The sequence below is a fragment of the Bufo bufo genome, chromosome 3 (assembly GCF_905171765.1).
Source record: "Bufo bufo chromosome 3, aBufBuf1.1, whole genome shotgun sequence".
NCBI classification, from domain to species: domain Eukaryota; kingdom Metazoa; phylum Chordata; class Amphibia; order Anura; family Bufonidae; genus Bufo; species Bufo bufo.
This window is the reverse complement of record NC_053391.1, coordinates 595,653,459-595,665,573: the sequence shown is the minus strand read 5'-3', so window position 1 is coordinate 595,665,573 and position 12,115 is coordinate 595,653,459.

Here is a 12,115-nt window from a genome sequence, read left to right as displayed (position 1 = left end):
TGAGGGGGCACATAATCTGGTATAACTACCGTAAGGGGGCACAAATCTTGGCATATCTACTGCGAGAGGCACATAATCTAGCATAACTGCTGTGAAAAGGCACATAATCTGGCATAATTACTGTGAGGGGGGCACATAATCTGACATAACTACTGTGAGGGGGCACATACCTGGGCATATCTACTGTCAGGGGTACATATCTGGCATAACTACTGTTAGGGCTGTTTCACACGAGCGGATGCCGTGCGTGACATCCGCTCGGTGAATGACAGCAAAGACCCGATGCAGACTGCAGAAGCACGGAGCAGTAACATGACTGATAATGCTCCGTGCCTCTCTGTGATCTCTATACTACGAAATCACGGTGACAACTTTATCTCATAGTGATTTCGTAGTAAAGAGATCACAGAGAGGCACGGAGCATTATCAATCATGTTAATGCTCCGTGCTTCTGCAATCTGCATCGGGTCTTGGCTGTCATTCACGGAGCGGATGTCACGCACGGCATCCGCTCGTGTGAAACAGCCCTAAGGAGGCACATATCTGGGCATATCTACTGTGAGGGGCACATAATCTGGGGACTGAAAGGCATAATGAGGGCTGATGAGAGGCATGGGACTCAGATCTGATTGGGGGTAATTTACATTGGGGTCTGAGCTGAGGTCTGATTTGAGGTCTTATTTACATTGGGGGTCTGATTGGGGCTGTCATCTTAGGTCTGATTAAAGGGAACCTGTCAGCGGCAAAACCCATCCCAAACCGCCAGCAATACCTTCAAGTAGCCGGCAGTGAGCTTCGAATGATGATTTTCTTACTGCATTCTGATGAGGCAGAAGTATAAAAAACCTTCTTTTATCCTCCGTCCGTGCTATTTTCCAGTCAGGCTTGAAGTCAAGGGGGCAGCGGCCTCAGCTTCAAGTCAAGGTAACCCCGCCCCCTTCTCCTGTGACTGACAGCCATCTGTCAGTCACAGGGAAGGGGGCGGGGTTACCTTGACTTGAAGCTGAGGCCCCTGCCCCCTTGACTTCAAGCCTGACTGGAAAATAGCGCGGACGGAGGATAAAAGAAGGTTTTTTATACTTCTGCCTCATCAGAATGCAGTAAGAAAATCATCATTCGAAGCTCACTGCCGGCTACTTGAAGGTACTGCTGGCGGTTTGGGCTGGGTTTTGCCGCTGACAGGTTCCCTTTAACATTTGGGGTCTGATTGGTGGTCTGACCTGAGGTGTAATGAAAAATATTTTTTTTCTTATTGTCCCCCTCTAAAACCTAGGTGCGTCTTTATAGGTCTCCTTCCTGCAGAGCGGTGCCCACTTCCAGCCCTGAGCCCAGAGCACTGATCCTGATCCTGCTGGAGTCTTCAGAACTGTAAGTATTTACAGTCATTCACTGTAAGCTATATTATATATTACTTGTTTTATGTGAGTAAGGCTACTTTCACACTTGCGTTCAGAGCGGATCCGTCTGGTGTCTGCTCAGACGGATCCGCTCCTATAATGCAGACGTTTGGATCCGTACAGAACGGATCCGTCTGCATTATAGCTTAAAAAAAAATTCTAAGTGTGAAAGTAGTTCAGACGGATCCGTCCAGACTTTACATTGAAAGTCAATGGGGACGGATCCGTTTGAAAATTGAGCCATATTGTGTCATCTTCAAACGGATCCGTCCCCATTGACTTACATTGTAAGTCTGGATGGATCCGTTTGCCTCCGTACGGCCAGGCGGACACCCGAACGCTGCAAGCAGCGTTCAGGTGTCCGCTTGCTGAGCGGAGGCTGAACGCTGGCAGACTGATGCATTCTGAGCGGATCCGCATCCACGGATCCGCATCCACGGATGCAGTCGGGGCCGCTTGTGAGACCCTTCAAACGGAGCTCACGAGCGGACACCCGAACGCTAGTGTGAAAGTAGCCTAAGGGTGCTGGGTGGTTGGAGAAGGTGAGGGGGATGGTAAAGAGAAATTCTGTACCAAGTGTAGGTGATGTGTGTGGGTGTGACTTGAGGGCGGGCGGGACACAGGGGCCCCATAATCTCCTATTGCCCGGGGGCCCCATGAGTTGTCAGTCCGCCCCTGATAAGAAGTGTCCATAATAGACAATGTAAAAGGAACTGAGCATGTTCCCAGGAGTACTTGGCTGTGAATGATGATGTAACGTGTGTAGTAGGCGGTGAAGAATGAGAGGAGGAGGAGTCGGGGGGCATGGAACAGCGGTTCTGGTTGGATCCATAGGAGAAATGAGGAGAGCTCTGTAGTATCAAATCATGCATCAAGGTGCTCATTTAGCTTTAGTCTATTATCTAATAGGCAACAGCAGTGATTTTTTTTATTTTCATATTTTCAGAAAACCCCTTTAAGGCCCTATTCACACAACCGTATTTTTGGTCTGCATCCAAATCGCATTTTTTGCAGATTGGATACGGATCCATTCATTTCAATGGGATTTCAAAAAATGCAGACAGCACACCGTGTGCTGTCCGCATCCGTAGGTCCATTCCACAGTCCCGGCAAAAAAGAAAACTAGAACATGTCCTATTCTTGTCTATTTTGCGGACAAGAAAAGGTATTGTTACAAAAACCAGATGCAACATAACCACAAAATACATATGGACATGTGAATGCCCCCTGACACAAACACCCTGTTAAAGACAACACTTGAGTTTTCATCTCATACTTGGTTAGTGAACAAGCCAGAGTCTATACTTTGGTGGCAGAAGTGCAAGAATTCAGCAGCCCTGTGGTTGCTAAAGAGTTAATGTATAGTAGTTGCGGTGAATCAGCATGTTTACCCGCGGCAGGGTTCATTGTGAAACAGCAGCTGTAGGAAGCGGAATCTGCACCATGTAGTATTCTGTAGGAAGAGAAAGATGGAAATAAAAGGCTTTATTTTAAACCCTATTTGAAAAGTTTATTTTAAGCATCAATTGTGCTCAGGATAGGTCATCAATATCCGATGGGAGGGGGCCTGGCTCACTGCGCCCCTGCCGATCAGCTGTCTGAAGAGTGTGTACCCGCACGCCCTGCAGTGTAATTACAGCTTCTTCCAGCTGATTGGCGGGGCTGGCGTGAATCGGACCTCCGACCTCACTTAAGTGTAGGTTATCAATATCCTTACACTGCACAGCCCCTTCAACCCCTTTCCGACCGCCCCCACGTAAATTTCCGTGGACGGTCAGGCATTTAAAAGTGGCGCCCGCTTGTGAGCAGAACAGGCTTCATAGCCGCGGGGTGCCTGCCGTTCTAAACAGCAGGCACCCAGGGCTAGTGTATGCAATTGACTATAATGCCGAATGTATACCTTTAACCCCTCAAATGCCATGGTCAAATGTGACCACGGCATGCAGGAAGTTAAAGACCAGGAGCACGCACTCCCAGCTCAGGAGTGGTACAGGGTTGCCTCACCTTAGTTCCATAGGAACTTGTGGGCACATTTATTAAGACCGGCTATCCCGGGGAGCTACTAGAGATCTTGAAAGGCATGTTGTGTAGTGCGGGCAGAGTGCGGGCGGGTGTCATCTTGTTGGAACACCACGTCTCCTGAGTCAAAAATGTAGTTAGACTGATTCCATAATGTTCTGGATATACCAAAGGCTAGTCAACATTCCATCCATGAATACCAGACAGGAGTGGCCACCTGGGGTTGGTTGTGAGTGTCTCTGCCCTTTGAATGAAGGTGGTAGGTAGTGTGAACTCTGATGCGGCCATCAATGGACAACAATAGTGTTCAGTGAAGAAAGCAGGTTCTACATTGTAACTAATGATGGCTGCAACAGAGTTCGCAGAAGGGCTGGAGAGTGCCTAATGCCATCATGCATACAGTATTTGGTAGTATCTTAGTGGTTGTCGGAGTTACAAAATAACTACCTTAGTGTCCCTAAGGCTACATGCACACGGCCGTTGTTTTGGTCCGCATCTAAGCCGCAGTTTTTGCGGCTTACTTGCGGACCCTTTCACTTCAATGGGGCTGCAAAAGATGCGGACAGCACTCCGTGTGCTATCCGCATCCGTGGCCCGCAAAAAAAATATAACATGTCCTATTCTTGTCCGCGCTTTGCGGACAAGAATAGGCAGTTATATTAAAGGCTCTCCGTGCCGTTCTGCAAATTGCGTAACGCACACGGACGCCATCCGTGTTTTGCGGATCCACAATTTGCGGACCGCAAAACACACAACGGTCGTGTGCATATAGCCTAAGTGTGGTAAAAAAATACACTCACTGCTCAATCCCCCCACTGTTTTCAACTTTGTAGTGGTGATGTAGCCTCTGATATGTTATGTGACTGCTGCAGCCAAGCACTGGTCCCAGAAGCATATGTAATGAGACTGCTGAGGTCAGTGATTAGCTGCAGCAGTCATGTGCCGTATACAGCCACATCACTGCTGAAGCCTGGAAACACAAACCAGAGAGGAGAAGCAATGAGGCAACAGTGGAAACGTCATGGGAATAAGTGGTGAGTATATGTTCTTTTATTATTTTCATTTATTGAGGGGTACTAGGGGAGTTTTCCTATAAGTTGGACAACCTCTTTATGCTAGAATCTGACTTGGAAAAAGAACTGAAATAAAGTGGCCTAAATGGGAGGAAATGCTCAAAAACCCCAAACACTGTGGCGTGTTTATAACCAGGGGAGCAATTCCTCCGCATGTGATCCGTTGCTAACGGCAATCCCCAGCAAAAATGCATACAATGGAGGATGTCGCCAGCGGACAACATGCACCACAGGAGCCTCCTACACAAGATGGGATAATGTGTGGATGCAAATATAAAATACATAAATCACCGCGAAAGGTGCACCACAATGATATGCAACTGACGACACTGGCTAATCCCTCAAGCTGATGTTAAGAACTGAGACTTTAGCCAATGTATTCCTGTCAGGAACACATCGAAGCCCTTTGCACCACCGTCAAGGTATCTCAGTGTGGCATGGGTTCCTACCACTAGACTACCTACGGAGTGTGAACATGGTCTGAGAGGTGCTGAGATACAACTCACAGCCAAGCTCCCACATACCTCCATAGTGAGATCACTCAGGTAGTGGGAGAGATGATAAGGCTGTGAGCCCCACCTATAACAGGCCACGTGACACAGGCTACCAGGCGCAACAGAATGCTACCAGCCATACGCAATGGCACATTCTAAACAGATCAAGAAAAATAACTGAAATAAAGTGGCCTAAATGGGAGGAAATGCTCAAAAACCCCAAACACTGTGGCGTGTTTATAACCGGGGGAGGAATTCCTCCCCATGTGACCCGTTGCTAACGGCAATCCCCAGCAAAAATGCATACAATGGAGGATCACATGCACCACAGGAGCCTCCTACACAAGATGGGATAATGTGTGGATGCAAATAGAAAAATACATAAATCATGCAGAATGTGCCATTGCGTACGGCTGGTAGCATTCTGTTGCACCTGGTAGCCTGTGTCACGTGGCCTGTTATAGGTGGGGCTCACAGCCCACTACTCCCACTACAAGAGTGATTTCACTATGGAGGTATGTGAGAGCTTGGCTGTGAGTTGTATCTCAGCACCTCTCAGACCATGTTCACACTCCGTAGGTAGTCTAGTGGTAGGAGCCCATGCCACGCTGAGATACCTTGACGGTGGTGCAAAGGCCTCCGATGTGTTCCTGACAGGAATACATTGGCTAAAGTCTCAGTTCTTAACATCAGCTTGAGGGATTAGCCAGTGTTGTCAGTTGCATATCATTGTTTCGCAGTGATTTATAGAATCTGACTTGGACTTAAAGTACATAGTGGCACTGGCTATATTAGGTGGTTATTCTAATTTACAGCACCTGGCATTGGCGTCCATTTTCCATTCACTGTGCTTTAAATTGTCCTTGATAGTGCCCTTTCTTTTGATGTGTTTAATAAAAACTGATATTTTTACATATAATTTTTGATTGGTGTGTCATTTATTAAGCTATGTTTACGATATGTTTAGCATGTAAGCTAGGAAAGCTCCCGACATGCATTATAAATATATCCATACTGTTACATTTGCCAGACTGAGGCGAAAATGTGACCTAAAACTAGATCAGATGAATAAAAAAGTGGCTGGCACTCACTATATGGTTCACATCAACAGCAATTTATTCGCCTCTCACTCAATATTGGAGTGTGGACAGCATAGATAAAACAATATAAAATCAACACAATACAATTGCAATAATAAAAATATAAAATGTACAGTACACTGATAATAGGTAGAGAAGTGGTCTTCTTAATATCTCAAGCCACCTGGTAATTAATCTGATGCTTAAATATAATGGCAAGAGTTCTCTCGTGCTTGAAGCAAGTGTTATAGGTATCTTCTCAACACAGCAAATGTAAATCCGGATCTCTAATTGGAAAATGTTGGCTCTTTATATAAGGCTGAATGTAAACGTAGGAACCTCTAAATTTCCACGGTGAGTGCACGGTGGACTATATGCTTGATACTGATGGTAAATGATGTAGGTATCCTATCAACACAGCGTGTAAGTCCAGATATATTATTGGAGGTACTGGTTCTTTAAATGACACTCGATGTTATCATAAAAGCCTCTAGCTGCCCATAAATATGGACAGTGGAACTTTTACTTATGCTGGAAAGTCTCCGGTCCCTCCGGTATTCAGTGCTGTGGGGAATGGATATGCTTACCGGTACAGTTGAAAGTCCCCGGCAGTCCCGTCTCCCAGCTTACCGCACCGCTCCAAAATGCTTCCGGCGTCCGCGCTGCTTGGTATCTGTCACGTGTTTGATCCAAGGTATCGCGGGACTTGGTTGCTTGGTTCCGGGTTCCTGTGAGAGGTACTCACGTTGAATTGGAAGAAGTGGAGCGCTCCAATTTTTAAAACTTCTTACAAGATCTTGATCATATCAATATCCTTATGGTGAGCAGAGATATAACGCCAGACGCGTTTCGAGGATTTCTCTCCTCTTCCTCAGTGGCCACTGAGGAAGAGGAGAGAAATCCTCGAAACGCGTCTGGCGTTATATCTCTGCTCACCATAAGTACCTCTCACAGGAACCCGGAACCAAGCAAGTACCTCTCACAGGAACCCGGAACCAAGCAACCAAGTCCCGCGATACCTTGGATCAAACACGTGACAGATACCAAGCAGCGCGGACGCCGGAAGCATTTTGGAGCGGTGCGGTAAGCTGGGAGACGGGACTGCCGGGGACTTTCAACTGTACCGGTAAGCATATCCATTCCCCACAGCACTGAATACCGGAGGGACCGGAGACTTTCCAGCATAAGTAAAAGTTCCACTGTCCATATTTATGGGCAGCTAGAGGCTTTTATGATAACATCGAGTGTCATTTAAAGAACCAGTACCTCCAATAATATATCTGGACTTACACGCTGTGTTGATAGGATACCTACATCATTTACCATCAGTATCAAGCATATAGTCCACCGTGCACTCACCGTGGAAATTTAGAGGTTCCTACGTTTACATTCAGCCTTATATAAAGAGCCAACATTTTCCAATTAAAGATCCGGATTTACATTTGCTGTGTTGAGAAGATACCTATAACACTTGCTTCAAGCACGAGAGAACTCTTGCCATTATATTTAAGCATCAGATTAATTACCAGGTGGCTTGAGATATTAAGAGGACCACTTCTCTACCTATTATCAGTGTACTGTACATTTTATATTTTTATTATTGCAATTGTATTGTGTTGATTTTATATTGTTTTATCTATGCTGTCCACACTCCAATATTGAGTGAGAGGCGAATAAATTGCTGTTGATGTGAACCATATAGTGAGTGCCAGCCACTTTTTTATTCATTTTTTCTTGCTCTTGACTGATTGGGTGATCAGTTTTCTGGCTAGAGCACCTTGGCCATACAGAGGAAGGGGGTGAGCTATCCACAACAATTTTGTGAATATAAAACTAGATCAGGCCATGTGACATAGTTGTGACGTCACTGACCTGCGGGAAGCAAGTGAGTGACGTTACGCCGTCGCCCGCTCTGCCTGTTACCAGATCTTCATTGTATTTTATTTTGTAAGGTATTAAAGATACATTCATAGCGCTGATTTAACCCCGGCCTGTTTTCACCTTCCTGCCCATTGTTTGCAAATCTGACATGTGTCACTTTATGTAGTGATAACTTTAAAAACGCTTTTACTTATCCAGGCCATTCTGAGATTGTTTTCTCGTCACATATTGTACTTCATGACAGTGGTAAAAATAAGTTAAAAAAACAACATTTTTATTCAAAAAAAAATACCAAATTTACCAAAAACTTAGAAAAATTTGCAAATTTCCAAATTTCAATTTCTCTACTTTTATAATATATTTTTATGGTGTTTATCGGACAGGGTAAATCATGTGATATATTTATAGAGCCGGTCATTACAACGCAGCGATACCTAATATGTGTGGGTTTTTGTTTTTTTTCCAGTTTTTTATTATAAAATAAGGGGAATGGGGCGTTTTTTTTTTCTTTTTTACTTTATTAATTTTATTACTTTATTAATTTTATTAAAAACACTTTTTTTTTTTACTTTACTTTATTTATGACATTCTGTATTGTCCTGTTAGTGTATGACAAGTCTGAGGCTGGATCTCCTCGGCTCCCGTAGAAGGCAGTTCCCGATGCCGTGCAAGGCATTGGGCAGCCTCTGCACGGCATCGGGTTGCCTTGTGTCGCATCGGGTCCCCGCCACAGCAGCGCGGGGACTCGATGCTCTCCCTCACCCGACACAAACCTCCTCTATGTCGCAGTCAGCGCGGACCGCGGCATAGAAGGGGTTAATCCGCCGGCATCGGCTTTTTCATAACAGTGCACAGATCCCCTATCCATAACAGTGTCATCCACAGATCCCCCATAATAGTGTCATGTCATTCACAGATCCCCCCAAAAAATGTCATCCACAGATCTCCCATAAGTGTATCATCCACAGATCCCCATAAAAGTGTGTCATCCACAGATCCCCCATAACAGTGTGTCATGTGTCATCTACAGATCCCCCCCATAAGTGTGTCATCTACAGATCCCCCCATAAGATTGTCATCAGCAGGATAATAGTATTAGGAGGAGTGCTTGGAGATTGAATGTGCACTAATAAGCTATTGGTCTTCTCCCTCCTGACCAGAGTCCAGTGGTGCGGTCACGGTGCAGTAGTGAGAATTCCTCTGAGAGAGACACTGCAAGGTGAGGAAGGGCTGTGGTAAGTGGTGCGGGAAGTCAGTAGTGGATTTTTTTATATGCTGTTGCAGTTTTTTCTGTCCCTATTAGGTCTACTACTTCCAGAGTCCAGTGGTGCGGGACTGCGGTTGTGAGAGACAGGTGTACAGTCGTGGCCAAAAGTTTTGAGAATTACATAAATATTGGAAAAGTTGCTGCTTAAGTTTTTATAATAGCAATTTGCATATACTCCAGAATGTTATGAAGAGTGATCAGATGAATTGCATAGTCCTTCTTTGCCATGAAAATTAACTTAATCCCCAAAAAAACTTTCCACTGCATTTCATTGCTGTCATTAATGGACCTGCTGAGATCATTTCAGTAATCGTCTTGTTAACTCAGGTGAGAATGTTGACGAGCACAAGGCTGGAGATCATTATGTCAGGCTGATTGGGTTAAAATGGCAGACTTGACATGTTAAAAGGAGGGTGATGCTTGAAATGATTGTTCTTCCATTGTTAACCATGGTGACCTTCAAAGAAACGCGTGCAGCCCTCATTGCGTTGCATAAAAATGGCTTCACAGGCAAGGATATTGTGGCTACTAAGATTGCACCTCAATCAACAATTTATAGGACCATCAAGAACTTCAAGGAAAGAGGTTCAATTCTTGTTAAGAAGGCTTCAGGGCGTCCAAGAAAGTCCAGCAAGCGCCAGGATCGTCTCCTAAAGAGGATTCAGCTGCGGGATCGGAGTGCCACCAGTGCAGAGCTTGCTCAGGAATGGCAGCAGGCAGGTGTGAGCACATCTGCACGCACAGTGAGGCGAAGACTTTTGGAAGATGGCCTGGTGTCAAGAAGGGTAGCAAAGAAGCCACTTCTCTCCAAAAAAAACATCAGGGACAGATTGATCTTCTGCAGAAAATATGGTGAATGGACTGCTGAGGACTGGGGCAAAGTCATATTCTCCGATGAAGCCTCTTTCCGATTGTTAGGGGCATCTGGAAAAAGGCTTGTCCGGAGAAGAAAGGTGAGCGCTACCATCAGTCCTATGTCATGCCAACAGTAAAGCATCCTGAGACCATTCATGTGTGGGGTTGCTTCTCATCCAAGGGAGTGGGCTCACTCACAATTTTGCCCAAAAACACAGCCATGAATAAAGAATGGTACCAAAACACCCTCCAACAGCAACTTCTTCCAACAATCCAACAACAGTTTGGTGAAGAACAATGCATTTTCCAGCACGATGGAGCACTGTGCCATAAGGCAAAAGTGATAACTAAGTGGCTCGGGGTCCAAAACGTTGACATTTTGGGTCCATGGCCTGGAAACTCCCCAGATCTTAATCCCATTGAGAACTTGTGGTCAATCCTCAAGAGGCGGGTGGACAAACAAAAACCCACTAATTCTGACAAACTCCAAGAAGTGATTATGAAAGAATGGGTTGCTATCAGTCAGGAATTGGCCCAGAAGTTGATTGAGAGCATGCCCAGTCGAATTGCAGAGGTCCTGAAAAAGAAGGGCCAACACTGCAAATACTGACTCTTTGCATAAATGTCATGTAATTGTCGATAAAAGCCTTTGAAACGTATGAAGTGCGTGTAATTATATTTCACTACATCACAGAAACAACTGAAACAAAGATCTAAAAGCAGTTTAGCAGCAAACTTTGTGAAAACTAATATTTGTGTCATTCTCAAAACTTTTGGCCATGACTGTACACCTGCTCGGAGTCGGCTGTGTAAGTTATTTCCTGTTATTTAACCTGTTTTCTGCATGTCCTAGTAGGGTTGAGCGATATACCGGTATCACGATATACCGCGGTATTAAAAAAACGGCGATATGGCGATATCGCCGTTTCGTAAATACTGCAGTATTTCGTGACGTCATAGGAGCGGTCATGTACGCTGACCGCTTCTAAATCTGCGGCCGCCCGCCCCAGCATGAACCGATACGGGACATTTGCAGAGTACTTCTACTCGTGCAAATGTCCCCGATACCTGCTGGCCGCTTGCGGCGGCGCTCTTAGCAGTTCGGCCGGCGTGGGGGAGGGAAGGAATTCTGTCACTCGCATTTCCTGCACCCGACCTCTGAGAGGACGCTGTGATCCGCGCAATTAACCCCTCAGGTGATCACAGCGTCCTCTCAGAGGTCGGGTGCCGGGAATGTGGGCAGTGCCCCCCTCCTCCCTCCCTCCCCAGTATTAATCATTGGAGGCCACAGGGTCGTCCCCCCATCATTGGTGGCAGTGGGCCCCCCCTCCTCTCTCCCTCCCCAGTATTAATCATTGGAGGCCACAGGGTCGTCGTCCTCCTCCTCCCCCCATCATTGGTGGCAGTTTGCAGTTCCGATCGGAGTCTCAGCAGTGTAATGCTGGGGCTCCGATCGGTTACCATGGTAGCCAGGACGCTACTGAAGCCCTGGCTGCCATGGTATGTTAGTGAGCAGAATTATACTCACGTGCGTCGTGGCCGCCGGGCGCGCCTTCTTCTCATAGGTCTGTGCGGCGCATTGCTAATGCTATAAGCCTTAGCAATGCGCCGCACAGACAGAAGAAGGAGCGACCGGCGGCCACGACGCACGTGAGTATAATGCTGCTCACTAACATACCATGGCAGCCAGGGCTTCAGTAGCGTCCTGGCTACCATGGTAACCGATCGGAGCCCCAGCATTACACTGCTGGGACTCCGATCGGAACTGCAAACTGGCACCAATGATGGGGGGAGGAGGAGGACGACCCTGTGGCCTCCAATGATTAATACTGGGGAGGGAGAGAGGAGGGGGGTCCCACTGCCACCAATGATGGGGGGACGACCCTGTGGCCTCCAATGATTAATTCTGGGGAGGGAGGAGGGGGGGGCGACTGCCACCGATGATCGGGGGGAAGACCCTGTGGCTTCCAATGATTAATACTGGGGAAGGAGGGGGGGGCCCACTGCCACCAATGATGGGGGGATGACCCTGTGGCCACTGCCACCAATG